Here is a 16,705-nt window from a genome sequence, read left to right as displayed (position 1 = left end):
GCCAGAGGGTTACTCATACGTATCGACCAAGAAGGGGAAAACATTCCCTTTCTTGAATATAGGATATAGGAACTAGGCCATGAGATAGTGTGTAGAAGGCACTACTGTTCCTTTACAGAAAACAGGGGTCAGGATGGACCAAACTGCATCTATCACCCGCATTTGTAATGAAGACTGGTATGTGCTTACTCCAGTAGTTTACGTGCATAAAACAATCCCTAGAAGGATATCTTATGGCAATCACGTCATGCATCAATTCCTTTAGGTAAAAACCTTCTCCTGAGGTTCATTCTGATTGCATCTATTTCAGCCTGTGCTTTACTATAAAGACAGTTTTGTGTCTCTCTTTAGGGTTTTTTTAATCTTTTTTTTTTTTTTTAATTTAGAAACTTGTCTATATTCGTGTCTCACTGTTTTGTTGGAAACAGATGGCCTTTCTTGGAGACCCACAGCTGAGTGAACAGACCACTCTAACATGTGGTAGCATGTTTGTAATTAGATATTTAAAGTGCTAGACAATTACGATTGAACCTTGTCATGGGCAAAATTTAGGTCTGTGTTTACCAAGATGTGAATTATAAACTGGATCCCTGCCAGAGATTTACTCGAGTATAAAATAAAAGACAACTATTGTTGAATACCGAATGACATCGATTAAAACTGCCACCTGCCCTGTCTCAGATATGATCGCTCACTCCTATCTCCCATTCCAGTCCCTTAGTATTTGTTGACCGTTGCATGTGATTTACCTATGTGATAAATTTTTGGGATGCAACCACCTGATCACAGGAGGTACCACCTCTGTAACATCACTAGTTTAGGGTTCAGCTTACCACCTGTTTTTGGACTACAAAGAGTTGAAGGCAGCTCCACCCCAACAGAAGAGAGTATCAGCCACTGTTGCAATGGGAAAAAAAGCTGATAAAGTCGGAGAAAAGAATGGAAAGTGATAAAAGATATCATGGGAGAAATCACAGGGGAGCATTACAGAAGAACAGAACATTTAAGAGTTATCTAACCCATAAGATAATTTAATTACTGCAAAGTTTTTACCCTAGTTGGAAATATCCAGCCTGGGGAAGTTGAGAGCAGAAGCACTGGCTGCAGGCTGAGTGCAGCTGTAGCTCTGCTCACATGCCTTCCCCATCGCTGGAAGTAAATCATTGCAATCCAGAGGCAGTTTGGTTCCAGAAACAGAGTTCCCTCTGGTTGTACCTTATTTGTAGCAGAAATAGTGCAGGAGGCCAGAAGAAAGCATTGTGGCTTAACTGATTGAAACATTAATGTTTCAAAATGATGAAAATCATCAAAATTGTAGGTGAGGGAAAACCAGTTTTACATGAAAATCTCATGCCTGAGCTGCTCAACTCCAGTGAAATACTTAGATAAAAGGTTGTGAAAGATAAAATTATATTATGACTTCATTTATTAAAAAAAATTTGTTATTTCTAAGTTTGGATAAGGATTTAGCAATGAAATGCTTCAGGGATAAATTGTTTTCAGTGGGGAATTCTGTGTACAAAACTGATTACAGGATGGAGCCAAATCTCTGCCAAACATATGAGTAGGCTCATGAAAGCAGATGAACTACAGTTTCCCATGCACTAGAATTCACAATTAGGCCAGGAGCAAAATGAGCACAACCAGAAAGTATTTCAAGAGCCAGGACTGAACTATGGGAGAAAGCTGTGTACTTTTCTCTGTGTACCTTTAATCACTTGAAAGATCTTTCTAAAGAGAGGTAGGTGTTTATCTTACAGACAACTAGTACTCTCATTTAAATAGTCATTGTATAATTTGGGAAAGGAATCTTGGAAAACTGTGAAAAGCTTTCAGCCTAAGGTTTATCAAAACAAAATAAACAGGCAAAATTTTAAAGAAAGCAAGCGCTGTAGGGGTTGTACAGGTTGTAAAAGAAAAGAAGAAAGTGGTGAAGAACAAGCAGCAAAACCTGGTAATTTTTTAAGTTATCAGTCTCTTAAGGTTAAGATCTGAAATTCTGGAAAATGAGCAAGCTGAAGTGAGGACACCCCAGGAACACGGTTTTGATTTGGACTCTGTATTGTAACGTTAACTCAGGTTATTGCAGCACTGTCTCGTAATTCAGCAAAATCTTACAGGATAATAAGGTAAAGTCAGCTGAAAAACTTCTGGGTCAAAAGAAAGGTGAGGGAGTGAAATACAACTCCATGTGCGAACACTGAAGAACAGGTTGCAGAAGGTTGAAATCACAGATGCTTGTTAAAGTGAAGAGAAGAGCTTGCTAATAGTCACCATTAATAAAAAATATGTTTACCTCAGTAATGTTAGGCCTGTAGGCAACAGTAAATCAGGGTTTGGTTTCTCATGATGTTAAGGATTATGCATCCACATAAAGCAGCCTCTGCCCTGACAAGTGTTCAATGTAATTGTTGTCCAAACACATCCCACTTCCTCACTACGGTTGACTCATAACTGCTTTTGTAAAACTCCCATAGGAACATTTCTTGCAGCATAAGGAGCAGATTTTTTTTTTTTTCTCTTGGCCTCCATTTCGAGAGACGAGAGAAGATGGCATTAGTTCGGTCCATGCGGGACCCCTGTGGGCGATGAAGATGAGGTTATTACCAGCAGGTTGGTCTGGAAGCTGCCCGGTGGGGCAAGCCCGGAGCAGGCAAGCAGAGGGCAGTGTAACCACGTCGTAACACAGCGGCTGTGCAGGCAGCAGGGAAGAACCTGGGCACGTAGGGACAGCACGAGGGGGAATGGCTTTAACTTGGAAGGAGGAAGATTTAGATTAGACATTAGGATGAAATTCTTCACGATGAAGGTGGTGAGGCACTGGCACAGGCTGCCCAGGGAAGCTGTGGCTGCCCCATCCCTGTAAGTGTTCAAGGCCAGGTTGGATGGGAGCGGCCTGATCTAGTGGGAGGCGTCCCTGCCCATGGCAGGGGAATTGGAACTGGATGATCTTTAAGGTCCCTTCCAACCCAAACCATTCTGTGATTCCGTGATTCTATGAAAGGAAACAGTGGCAGCTGCTTAGGGCAAGTCATGGCTGAGGGAAGTGCCAGAGGCCACTCGGGGACTGCCACAGGGAAGTCATGGATGCGTCCTCCCTGGAAGTGTTCAAAGCCAGGTTGGGCTTTATCTGGATGGTGTTTAAGGTCCCTTCTAGCCCAAACCATTCCATGAGCCCATGGTTCATGCTACCATTCTATGAAAGGAAGCAGTGGCAGCTGGTTTGGGCAAGTTATGGCTGGTGCGCAACCAGTGCTACTGCTGCCCCTCCTTGGACGGCCACATCCCTGGTGTCACTGCTGCTCCGTCTGGGGCTGCCACATCCCCACTGCCACTGCTGCTCCTTCTAGGACTGCCACAACCTTCAATACCTGAAGGGGCTACAAAAAAGCTGTGGAGGGACTGTTTACAAAGGCAGGTAGTGATAGGACTAGGGGCAATGGGTATAAACTGGAGAGGGGCAGATTTAGATTAGACATAAGGAGGAATTTCTTCACCATGAGAGTGGTGAGGCACTGGCACAGGTTGCCCAGGAAGGTTGTGGCTGCCCCATCCCTGGAGGTGTTCAAGGCCAGGTTGGATGGGGCTGTGAGGAAGCTGATCCAGTGGGAAGTGCCTCTGCCCATGGCGGGGGGTTGGGAACTGGATGGACCTTAAGGTCCCTTCCAACCCAAACCGTTCTATGATTCTATCTCCGATGCCACTGCTCCCCCTGTGGCTGCCACAGCCCTGGGGACCCTCACTTCCCCAGCCGGGTTCCTGAACCTCGCTGCTCGCTGAATCCCGCCGCCCCCCTCCAAGCCAGGCCGCAGCCCCGCCCCCTCCCGCGCGCATGCGCAGCCGCGTCCCCGCCTTCCTGCGGCTCCGTCCAGGGACGCGATGACGTAATGGCAATCAGAGCGCCTTCCCCCCTCCCCTCGCCAGCCAATCAGAGACTGCCTCCGCTCCGCCGCAAAGCCTCCTGGGGGATGTAGTTCGCCGTGTCCTCACTAGCAGCGCACCCGTGCGTCCCTAATAGCAACGCTCCCCGCTAGCCCCGCCCCCTATGGGCGGAACCACGAGCCCCACCAGCCAATGGCAGAGCGGGTTAAAGTTCGGCGGGCGGGCGGCTCGGCCAATGGGAGCGCGGGTTTGGCGCGAGGGGGCGGGGCCAGCTGTGTTTTGTTCGGTTGCCATTCAGCAGCCCGGGCCATAGGCGGAGGGGAGGCGGCCCGCACGGGAGCAGGTACCGGCGGTGGCGGGGGCAGCGCCGGGCCCAGGCGGGCGGGCCCGGGGGGCTCCGTGGGGACCGCGAGGGGGCACACTGGATACCCTGCGAGGGGGTGTGGGGGTCAGGTGGAGCTATCCTGGGGCTGCCCCCCCCTCGGAGGTGGGTACCGAGGGGCCTGTGTCGCGTTGCTGCTCCTCGGTGTTGGGGCTCGGGCCCTCCTGGCACAGCTCCGCTCCGTCCCCAGAGAGCTTCGTGGGGCAGCGGAACGGCGGCTGCTGGCAGCCTTGGCAGACGGAAAAAAACCCAACAAAACAACCCAGCCCCTCAAAATAACCAAAATCGGACTTATTAGCGTTAATAATGGCTGCTCGGACTGGGGGTGAGGTTGGCCCCGTGGCGGGGCAGGGCCTGGCATGATGCGGGGGCTCCGGGTCCCGTCCCCATCCCGGTCCCGTCCTCACCTTCATCTCATCCCCACCCTGATGCCATCCTGGTCCCATCCCATCCTGATCCCATCCCTTTGTGCCGCTGCCCGGAATGCGCCTTTGCGGGAGCACGGCCCGGGGACCACCCGTTCCCCCCTCTCTTGCTCAAGGATAGGGTTACGTCACAGTCGGTGCGTGTTTTTCCACAATAGCTGCCTTCCACCGTGGTTCCTGGGTGAAACCCCTGGTTGTTTTCTTCCTCCCCTTTCCTTAGCTATAGGAAAGTTGATTACTAATTGATGGCTCCTAAGCATAATGACCAGTTGGGTTATAAAGTCCAAGATCTAGGAGTGAATAGGGTCTTTGTATCATTTCAGCCCTTCAAAGGGCAGTAACGTGGCTTTGTTCTGATCGTTTGGCTTATTAAATGCCTTTTTGCCTTCACGGAGGCTAAATAGGTGGCGTTGCTGAAATTTGAGGTGCTCCTTAAGGAGGTCGCCTTGGGTCCCGTGGGAGAGGCTGGCTGCTGTAGGCAGTCCTCTGGTTCAGCCTTGCCTTGGTTATGGGAACTCTTTTGGTAGCCCTCTGAAAGTTAAGGCTTTTTCTCTTCGTGTCTATCCATCACAAGCGTTCTGAAAGCAGTTGTTACAGAAATAGAGCTGTGTAGCAGCACTGCAACTTTCAGGTTGCAGGCTTGAGAGCAGCGTAGTGAGTCAGAGCAGATAAGACATTGGCTTTTAACGTGCATGCTGAGTTCTAGGCCTCGGGATGAGTCGAGCCAGCTGGTCAAATCTATTTTCTGGTTCACTGTGCTTACATTAAAATAAGCTCCTGAGAACAGTTATTACAGCCTTTGCTGTTACATTGCCTCCCATTCATATGCTTGACTGCTGAAAATATTTTCGTCAAAGCCATTTTTGGCAAGAATCGGCAAGTTTATGTATCTTGTGGCAAGCTGAAATGCTTCTAGATGTGTTTTAATTGTGAATAGTCTATTTGCTTCGAGTTGGGCTTATGAAATCTGGAGTACAATGTTTGCTGAATCACAAAAACTTTCCTAACAAAGCATGTGACTTGATCTGGTTTTACAGGAGATGTAGCATACATGATCAAGCCCAAAGTTTGTATCTTTACAATTATTGTGTTTCTGAAAATGCCTGGAAGAATTTTATTTTGAGGTAGGAGATGAGAACGGGTAGGGAACTAAAATATATGCTCCAAGTAGTTTTACATGGGCTGGTGGACCTTCTAACTAGAAAATGGACTTACTACTTATTTATTTTGAATTTCTGGGAAACAGAATTCATATTCTCTATTATTTTTAATAATACGTATTTTTTTCGTCAGTAACAAGAATCCAGTTTTCATCAGATGAACACACTGCCTGTTAGACATAAAATATTAGTCTGCAAGATCATCCACCTAATGATAACCCTTCTGGCTGCTCCATGCTGTGGTAATCTGGCTCTCTTCTGGCAGCCTTTTCCTGCCATGTGTAACCCATAGCTGTTGTCTCTTGATAATTAAAGTTGATTAAATAACTGTAAAGGGATATTTTAAATTTGGTGTAGTTAAACTTCCGTACTTCCTCTTGCAAAGCTATTTTTGTGCAGGCTACTCTAATTCAGAAGAATGAGGAGGCTGAAAGAAAAAATACTATTTGCATTCACTACCTTTGTGTTGAGGTTTGGAAGTTTAGTATATGGCGTAAAACTGTATGAAGATATGAAGGGCAGATAAACTGAAAGCTTAATGTTACTGAGATGAATGCTTTTATTGCATGGGTTGCTTTATTTTAAAATGGCATGAAGAATTTATTCTTTCCTACAGGAATGCTTGAGAGTCTGGTAGCCATTACTGCAGCTCCCTTCTTTAGTTCCTTCTCCTTTTCCCTTCCACGTTCTTTCTTCCCCTTCCTCTGTTGCCTCCCCCCAATCTACATTCCTTTGTGTTAGCAGTGATGATGGCAGTTCTAGTCACCTCCTGTGGTTTGATAGATTATTCCCTTTAGAAGCATGGTGTACTTAAAACTATTCTTTCCTTGCTCCTACACTTTTTCTGGTGCTCTTTTTGAGTTTTAAGAATTTGCCCTTTCTAGTTGTGCTTTGAGTTTTCTTAAATGGTTTAATGAGACTTGTTATTGCTTTTAGTGGAAAATATTAGTATTCCTACTGTGATTTACACTTATTTTTGTGTATTTTGAAGGTGATAATAGAAACAGAAACTTCTCCTTTTGGCAACAGCCATTTTCTCTCTCCTCTGCAAGCCCACAAGTTTTGTGCTGCTTTTAGCTTACTTTAAACTTTCATTTTTATTTTTATGAAATAAACTTGGACTGGTTTTAGTTTACTACATTCTTGTGATCTGGTGTTTATGTAATAATGGTCTTGCAGGTAAATGTTCGTAGGATGTTGTGTTTAGTCTTATTCAAACTACATATAAACTAGAATTTTTAAATAAATTATGGTAGGACCTGTGAGAGATTCCTGTCCATTACAGAGGTAGCTGTAACTTTTATTTGAGATAATGTAAGTAACATAAGCTTATGAGGGGGATGAAACTACACACAAACCTGTGAGGGCTTTATGAGCACCCCTGAAGGAAGAGCTAATGAGCAGAAGGTAGCCCTGTTCATTAATTTTAGGGGAGAAATTCATTGTTAGGAGAACAGCTAATCGAACCCGGTGTAGTGTAGTGGCTGATGGTTTCTTGGGGGCTAATTCTGAATCTACTGACTGTGTATATCTGAGAGGTAGCTATTTATGTTGATAACTTGTTTTTTGGTTATGTCATGAAGCTTATGTGGTTAACAAGATCTTAGTCAGCAGTAAAGTATTGTAATCCAAGTGGTGAAAGAGGGTCTGCATAAAAAATTGGCACTTTGTTGGTTTCTCTTAACTGTAAACACTGCCAAGGAGTTTGGGATGGTCATATTTTCAGAAAATGGCTTTCTTTGAGGGTTTTCTTCCCTCCTGAAAAGGAGGCCTGTGATAAAAAAAACACATGCTTTTAACTCCTTTCTAGGCTGTTTTACAATTTTTTCTGTGATGAACCAACTGGGTATTGCAGTACTATTGAGTATGGAAAGCCCTGAAATCGAGGTAGTTTTAAACTCTTTATTATTGTGAGTTATACTTTTGTACTGTTTTGGCTTTTCTGTTCAGTCAGTTTGGGAAATATCATCAACAAGCTGGCAAGTGAACTTCTACTGCCTTGTAGTGGGCAGAAATAACTTCTGAAGGCTGTATTTCTGCTAATTTTTAGGTTGAAGGGAGGAAGTAGGTAGGGTTCTTACTAAATATGTTATCTGGGTTATGGCTCTTAGGCTACTGACAGCAGTATTTTTTTAAGCAAGCAGTTGAATATCATACTTTGAAAATATGAAATGTTTCGATTAGGAAATCCACTGAGTTGTAAAAAGAAAAAAAACCCTAAACCCTAATATAATTGGCTTTCTACTGTTGGAACTTCATTATGTTTTAGTGAAATGCAGGCCATCTCTTAGGTTTTGCTTGTTTCTGTTAACGGTAGGATCAGGGGTTCTGATTACATCATTATTAGCGTGGTTACTCTGAATTTGGTGGGACAATATTGTTCCCGTGGTAGTGGGAAGAATACTTCCAGTGATGTATTGAATTGCAGGCCTGCAGTGTTGTATGTTCGGTGCCAGTGGTGGCAGTTGTTTCTCCTTGGTGTGTGTAAGTCTGTACGGATAGAGTGAGGAGTGTGAAATCAAACAATGTTTTGCCTAGAGCTGTCATTAGAAGTGTCATTTGCAAAACTGGCTCAGTGTAGTAAGACCCACATGTCATTGTGGGAAAGGCATTTGAGATGAGAGAAAGCTCTTTCTGCATTTGCTGAGCTTTAAAACTGGAACCCAGCTGGTACAGGAAATAGTTGAAGAAATAACTGCAGCAACACTGTCTTTACCTTTGCTTTTGTGCTTTAGACTGGAAGACAGGATCTGAATTCCTCTTCTCTGAAGACTACTTGTTTCTCTTTAACACTCCCCCTCATCCAGCCTGCCTCAGCAGCTGGCTTGTTTTTTATTTGCTAATGCACTTAAGTCTTCTGGTCTTATGAAGGATCACGTTTAATATTTGGAAATTGCTATGCTAAAGTTAAGGTGGGTTAACTTTAAAAAGGAAGAAACCCTTTACTCTCCTATTAAGACCTCATAGAACAAGGCTGTGGCTTCTCTTCTCTCTGTTGCCTCCCCTTGAGCGATGAATGGTAATAATAGGAACTTCTGTTGGTGTTACATTAACTTTAGGTCTCTAATTTGCATCTCAAATAACATTGTGAACAGCATTAATGCCTTTGAGGGGTTTGGAAGGTTTTTTTAATTTGTAGGGTAGATACGTTTTTTAACGTTTTTGGGGCACTTCAAATTATTATTGCAGCATGTTTAATTTTTGCTCTGTGCTGTTCATGTTGATGTCAGTGGCCCTAAATCATTCCTTCAGTACAGTGCACATGTATTATGTTTCACCTTCCTAATTATGGCTTTAGAATTTGTAGTAGTAAAGTACTCCTCCATTTCATACAGCTGAAAACTGTGATGTTTGTGTTCTTTATTCTACCCTCCAGAGGTTGCGTATAGGGAAAATTCTTGTTTTAAGGGTACAGCTTCCTTCAGCTCCTGCTGATTTCTCAATAAATAATGCACTTTTCTGTCTTCAGGTTTTTTGTTGATTTGTCCTCTTTGGTTTTAGAGGGATGAAAATTTATCCTATTTAAGGAAGAATGCAAGTGACAAAAATCTGTATGTCATTTGGATCTGACAAACCCTGTTGCTTTGTATTCCACAGTCCAAAAGTAGTATGCATAATATTAAAAGGATGAAGTTCAGAGCCTCAGGTGTGATCTAAATCATGAATCAACAGAATTGTGGAAATGTGCTTGAGGCTGCATGGGTCTGGATCCACTGCGTTCTATCTTGCAGCTCAGCATTTCTGAGTTAACACAGATGGCCACTGAGGTTACAGGTGTTTTTTTAATCATGGTATGAACCAGTTTTATTTTCATAACACAAGACTTCTGTGGTCTGCTTGAGGGTGTGATTTTTTTAAGTCATGGTCCCTGTTTAGGTACCTAGGATCTATTTGTATGGATCTATTTGTATTGTGATGAACTGACAGAATTACACTCCTAATTTGAAAAAGTACCGTTTTTGCTCAGTTATCCCACTCTAATAGTAGTGGAAAATAATTATTCATTATGTCCTACTTGGAATGGGGTGTAGTGGCTTGTAAGTATGCCTCAAGACTACTGCTGTGCTCCAGAGCATAATTTGATGCAGTATTTAAAGTGAGGAAGAGAAAGGAGTAATGAAAACAGCATTCAATAACTACTTGCTTGAATTGGCTTAGCTATGATATGTATTCCTTCTGGTGTGAGGGAGTGCGAGGACCTAGGTCCTCATCTTATCGTAGAATCATAGAATACTTTGGGGTGGAAGGGACCTTAAAGATCATCTAGTTCCAACCCCGCTGCTGTGGGCAGGGATACATCCCACTGGATCAGGCTTTTCAAAGCCCCATGAAACCTGGCCTTAGACACCTACAGGAATGGGGCAGCTGCAGCTTCCCGGGGCAGCCTGTGCCAGTGCCTCACCACCCTCATTGTGAAGAAATTCCTTCTTATGTCTAGTCTAAATCTGCCCCTCTCCAGTTTATACCCATTGCCTCTGGTCCTATCACTACAAGCCTCTGTAAACAGTCCCTCCCCAGCCTCCTTGTAGGCCCCCTTCAGGTACTGGAAGGTTGCTATAAGGTCTTCTCAGAGCCTCATCTTTGTAGGTGTCTGCTTTGTGCACAGTTAGTTCTTCCCCAGTTTAGTGACTTCAGATTTTGCAGTTTAAATGTGAATGTGTAATGTATCTCAGGCCTGACTTCCTTTGACTGGCTGTAACTGATGCTGTCTGCTTCAACTCCTGTATCTGGATCTGTAAAATTCTGTGCATATTAGATTTTATTTGGAGCATTTAGTTTGTGCGCAGCATTTTCCATCCTCTGGAAGTCCTAAGCAAGCCTAAGGCTATAGTTGTAGTAAAAGGTGCATGCATATGTTTGTGTGGCAGTGCTTTGTGACACCACATCAATGAAAGCTATTACATCACTGTTCTATGTTGTTAGAAGGCTAAGCACGCACATCCTTCTGAAGTAATCTGCTTCTGTTGGTCAGAGGAGAAAGGTACAAGGGGATACTGCAATATTACGTACTGCCATGGGAGATTATCTGAGTTATTTATTTCTGCATGAAGGAGCTATGAAGCAGGTGTGACTGTTGTCTTGTTGTACGATAAAATAATCTGAACACACAAATCCTGAGGTTTTCATTTGAAAAATCAGAAGTGTCACCTCATTCAAAGTAAACATACACTGTAGAAGGATAAGCAAAGATGTTAACAGTGGCTTGAAATTGAGGTGGTAATTTAAAAATTAAAAATTAGGACTGGAAAAGGTGTAAGCTGGTTGTGAGAGTCCCCTGCCCCATACCAGTATTGCACATCTAATGTGGTTGATGCAAGAAGCTTGAGAAGCTCTTTCTCATCATGCAGCACTTTACTGTCCTCTGCATTAAACCTGCGTTTGAATGTGGAACTAGACATCTTCCTTACTGCAGGTCAAGCTTGTTGCCAAATTCTATGGGCATGAAGGACAGCTGTTCTTTCCCCTGTAGTAATCTTATAAGAAACATTTGAACTGTTCTTGTCATGTTCCCGTTCCCTTGTCTTACCCTTCACCCTGCAGCCTTGTGATACTTTTGGCCTAAATAAAACTAGTGTATTCAGTTCTTACCAAGAGGTCATATTTTTTCAGCTCTAATCGTTCCTGTTCTGCTCTCAAGTTCATTCACATTGGTCTTTGAGTGTGGTGCTTACAGCTCAACTTTATACTTCAACTGAGGCTTTCCTGTGCTGAGTGGAGTAAAAAGACTTTTTCATGTGCCCTGGAGCTGGTATTGCTGTTTATGCATCCCCATACGCTTGACTTTCTTACAAGAGCTTAACACTTGTTTCAAGGTCAGCTTGTTGATCCAACCTAGCCCACAGCTTCTGAAGGAACTCTCCTTCCTGTTTGCTCTGTTAATCCTGCTTTAGCGTACCTTTCAGAACAGAATTGTATCCTATCACTTGCGGAACAATTTTCTGGTTTGAGTTATGCAGTTTTAATGCTGCTTTGCCATTCTTCCTGCCTTTCTCCTGCTTGTAACAAGCCTGCTCTGCCAGCGGTGGTTGATGGGAAACAAAGAAATGGGTGAACAGAGCTGGGTTCCTGTTTGGTGTGTTCTCCCATGCACCACTGACAACTGCTGTGTGTGGTTATCCACCAAGCATTGCGTTCACTCTACAGCCTTTGCTTGGTTGCCGACAGCAGAAGTCTTTAACCCGGTGTATGTGACCTCTATAAGGTCTCTCTTGTCCCTAAACCCTGTTATTCTGATGTTAAAGTGAACCTGGTGGGTGCTACTAATCTCCTTATTGCCTTTTAGTGCTCACAAAAGATTCCTCCCCTGGGATTCTGCTGGAATGTGGGGAATTGGAGACCAGTCACATGAATTTTGACCTTTTTCTGAAGATGGACATGGAATGAAGGCAGGCCTAACTTCAGAAACTCATGTCCAAAACTTTTCTTTTAAAAAGCATGCCTGTTCATGTCTGTACTCAAATATATCACATAGCAACCTAAATCTGGTACCTTGCAAGTAATTCCAGGTGGTGTAGAGTGACCCTGAAGTCATCTGTAGATAGGGTTGTTTTAAACTTCATATTCTTCAGGTTAAATTTCTCTTGCCTCTCAAGCTTGGCATTAAAGAATAAGCCTCACTGCTTGGGGTAAAATGTTCTTTAGGGTACTTCTCTTGCATTCGGTATTTGAAAGCATTTGTTGACATCTCTATGGGTGCAACATTTGCTCTTTGAAATCTTAGTTCTCATGATGTCTCCCGTGCCAAGGTTGATTCACATAATGAATCTTGTGCTTTATAGAAATGTTTTTCTCTAAGCCCTGTCTCTGGGATTGCTTGACACAGTTCTGTAAATACTCATGGTTGCTGCCTCTCCAGCATCTCTCTGTAAACTGTTTCAAACTACTTTACATCTCTAAATTCCAGGAATTTCCTTAGTTTTGCTCTGATTGTTGCCCTGTTTGTAGTCTCTGCAATATGTATCTGTATATGCAATATGTATCTGTATATGCAATGTATATGTAATATGTAGCAGTTTATTCTCATCACCCGAGATATATTTGAGTGTAGCTAGTTTTGATGCAGTTGGCTACAGTAATTTGTCTTCTAACTGTTCTTTGCACAGTGTGCTCTTAAGGAGACAGACATCTATCCTTTCAAACCATGCTTCAGTCTTGGATTGAGCAGAGATTTAGAAAGTCTAATCCTTCTGTAAAGACACGGAATATTTGTTAGTTAAGATTACTTCAGTGATCATTTAACCCACAATATGTTGCCAAAAAAGTAAGGCAGCATCTCCTGGTGTTGAAGTTAGAAGCAATTTGGATGGTGAAATGTACATTGAATGTACCTTAGGATGTTAATACTTGTTTGTGTTTTGACATGCAAGATGAAGTGTGATTGCTTGTTTTTAATTTTATAAAAAATTAAAAGGGCTTTTAAACTTCTATTTGTGTAATACTATATCTTAAAATAAAATCAGTTTCCTCTGCAAACTTTAAAGATATAAGTAGCTTTAAGCTGCTATCCCAAAACTTCAACTTTTGCTGTGAAATAGTAAGACTGAGAAGTATCTCCAATACTATCCTTCAGGAGGGGATGGCTGGTTCTGTATTGGAGATGTGGGTAAAATCTGGATTTGTGCCGAGCTGCTTGTGTGCAGCATTTATGCCCTCACTTGTACAGCAAGGCATATTCCAGGTTTGATATTTACGGTGGGATATAATTATGTAGTTGCTAACACCTTCAGCGGAATTAACTGCTCCAAGCTCCCTGATAATCCACAGAAAGAGGGATTTTGTTGTTGGGATTCTTTCTTCAGGTTTGTTTTGTTAGCTGCATCCTGCTGTCAGTGGGGCTGCTGGGCAAGCTTGGTTATGGGAATGAGGGTGGTACAGAGGGGATTGTGGTCAGATTCTTAAGGTGGGATAATACTTTCCTGTGGGAGTCTCATGTATTGTGTGATGCTCAGACTTTAATATAATCAGTTGCAAAATACTGTTTGTCCTTGAGACCGAATTTTATAGTCCTGTTAAATATACAGCCTTAAACTTTGGACCTGGTTGCCCTTCCTCTCCCTTTTTTATCAATTGAATGCAAGATCTGAGAGAATCAAATGAAGCCAAACCTGTTTCTAAATTCTGAGCTAGTTGTTGAACTAATGGTTAAACTGAGCCAAACTGAAATGAAGTAAATGCCTCTTGCACCTGCAGAAAAGGCTGCAGCTGTCAAGACCTTGTTTATCTCTTCAGTACTTCTTGATTCCAGGTGCTCAGCTAGTGACTTCCCCTAACATAGTGGTTTGTTTCAGATCTCCAGGAGAAAAGGTGTTACTGCTTTATGCAGACTGCAGTGTGCTTAACCTTCGCATGAGTGAAGATGCCAGAAACTCAGATGTAATTTCAGAGGCTTATTTTAAAGTGTATTTAGATAAAGCACACTTTTTATCAGTATTGAAAGATCATTTGTAAGATTGAGAGCTTTCAAGTTAAGAGCTGAAAAGACACACTTGCATCTGTCTTACTGGTGACTTTATCTGATCAATCTTTACTGTTTTGTCCTTCAGCTTGGTTACTAGCAGCTGATCTTGTCAGAGTGCAGTCATCTGTAAACATAATTACCCAAGTGGGAGGACACACATTTCCCTTCCAGACGCTCATAGTCCTGTCCTCTCTTGCACTGTTCACTGCAGATGCTATATGCTTGACTTGCTAGTCAAGTGACTTACATGCCACCATTTAAAACTGCTAAACTTCTGTCCTGATCACTGAGGATTAAAACTAAAGGCTTTCTTCTTTCCTCAACTTTTGCTTTTTTACCAAGCATTTGTTAACTCAAATAAAATAGAATTATTCTAACTTATACTAACTGACCTGTGGGCCATAATACTTGTGTACTGATTGGCACCTTGTGCTCATTTGCTTCCCATACAGGAGCATGGTTTTGCACTAAGACTTTATAGCCTGTACTGCATGAGTAAACTTCATGATTTGAAGTCCCAGTGACTTCTATGAATCCACTTTGGCAAATAAATCTTTCCACAGAACTGGCTTGTGAAATTAATGACTCATTCCTTAAGCATCTGATAGTGTTGAGGTAATACATAGTGAAAATACTGAGTTTTTCCATCAAGCAGAAGGTTGTCTTTCAGCATTTAAAGGAAAAAAATCACACTGATGTAGTTTAAAATGGAGTTCACTAGGTCTTTTTCTGACTTAACAGGATCATCTTCTCTTACATGATATAACTGTCTCACAAGATTTCATGTAATTACTACGAATGCTTTTTCTAAATATAATACATACTGCAGATGTGTACCCCTTGGTTTGTGTCTTGACCTCTAGCGCAGTGTTTCCTGAATCCAGATGTTCAGTGTGCTGTTGAAGACTGAATGCATAGACAAAGAAAGCAGTTACCTTGCATTTGGAATGGTCTAGTGAACTAAGAAGACTTAAGCTGCATAGCTCATCTGAACTAATTTTTGTTGAGTACCTTAAGTGTGGCAGAGGGATGACCCTGGTGACACCTGCATGTCTGGACCAAATGTTGAACGCGCACACAGTACTGACCTGTGTACTGCTTTTGTCTTTGAATTTCATTCCATTATCTTAATGGACTTTAATTTGTAGCATGCTCAGCCTTGGAGCATTTGTGGGCTAGGGCTAAGGTGTAGTAGAACAGTATCTGTAGTGCAGATCTCTTCAAAGACTTCACCGTTTGAAAACTCATGGGAAGTGCAAACCAGAAGTTGGAAACCAACAAATAATTAATTTGGTATGAACTGTAGTTTAGCAAAGTAAGGAGCAACAACAACAGAGTCTTCAAATTAGCATTCAGTGTTCTAGTATTCTAGTGTAACACCCAATACCTCTCCATGTTAAAGAAAATTCTTTATGCGAAAGCTGTGTGTTGTTTAGGCTTTTTTCTGAATTCTAATAGCTCATCTAACTGGATGGGTGTTGGAAAGCTTAAGTTCTTTTGATGTGCTGCCTCTTGAGGTGGTGTCTCCTGCCAGATGAGTTCAAGTTTCTTGAGTAACAAGTTACAGATGGTCAGCCATGATTGAGAACAAGTTTGGGCCATGAGAGGGAACTTGGTTGTCTGTTACACACCATATCTTGTATCTGTTTAATGCAATTTGTGCTCTTTCAAGACAGATAATACAGCAGCAAGCTTTAACTACTGTATGCCAGTCTACATAAAACTTTACTCTTGCGTAGCACTTCCTTTAATTTGCTTTCTCTTTTTAGACTTTTGGGTTTTATATGAAAGCATGTGAACTGTATATTGGTCATAAACTGCTAAAATAAGGATATACACATACATGTGCTTATTCAGTACAGTTACACAATGAGCTTCTGGAGAATTGAGGCAAAACCTGAAACTTTTCTTACACCACTTAATTAGGCACGGTACTTTGTCATGGGAGGGAAATATTACTGGTAATATGAAGAACTAGAGCAGTAAGGCTTGGGAAAAAGTGTGTTTCGTGTTACTGTAAGCAGTATCCAGAGATATATGGATATTTACAGAACACTGTTAAGCACTTGAGTTCTAAATTTAGCAGTATCTGCAGTTCACCAGCTGTACTAGTTACTGAAAAATATTTGGACTACCATAGGTTCCTCATTTTTTTATTTCCATCATTGTACACAAGCTAATGTCGGGGAGACTTCCCTGTGTGCAGATTATATAGCTCATTAGATCCCTGAAATGCCATGAAGTAGCATCTTAATGCAAGTGGTTTTCACCTGGCCTGGGGGCTCCAGCAAGAACATTTCACACTTGGGATCATAAAAACAAAGTTACTTGTTGGGCTTTTTGTTTTAAACAAGCCGACCAGATGCCTGAAACTCTTCAGAATGAACCTAAAGGCAAA

At 42.4% G+C, this 16,705-nt stretch overlaps 1 protein-coding gene across 2 annotated transcripts in view; it reads left to right on the top strand.

The window, feature by feature from the left end:
- The first annotated feature begins 4,137 nt into the window (after window positions 1-4,137).
- FAM53A (family with sequence similarity 53 member A) overlaps window positions 4,138-16,705 on the top strand; it is a 68,056-nt gene continuing 55,488 nt past the window's right edge. For both annotated transcript variants that reach the window (XM_054065564.1, XM_054065563.1), the window contains exon 1: window positions 4,138-4,225. The gene's annotated coding sequence lies outside the window, so the exon portion shown is untranslated. The remainder of the gene's footprint in view (window positions 4,226-16,705) is intronic.

The sequence above is a fragment of the Cuculus canorus genome, chromosome 4 (genome assembly GCF_017976375.1).
Source record: "Cuculus canorus isolate bCucCan1 chromosome 4, bCucCan1.pri, whole genome shotgun sequence".
Taxonomy (NCBI): Eukaryota; Metazoa; Chordata; class Aves; order Cuculiformes; family Cuculidae; genus Cuculus; species Cuculus canorus.
Note: the sequence above shows the minus strand (reverse complement) of the source record. Positions and strands in the feature narration are given on the sequence as shown.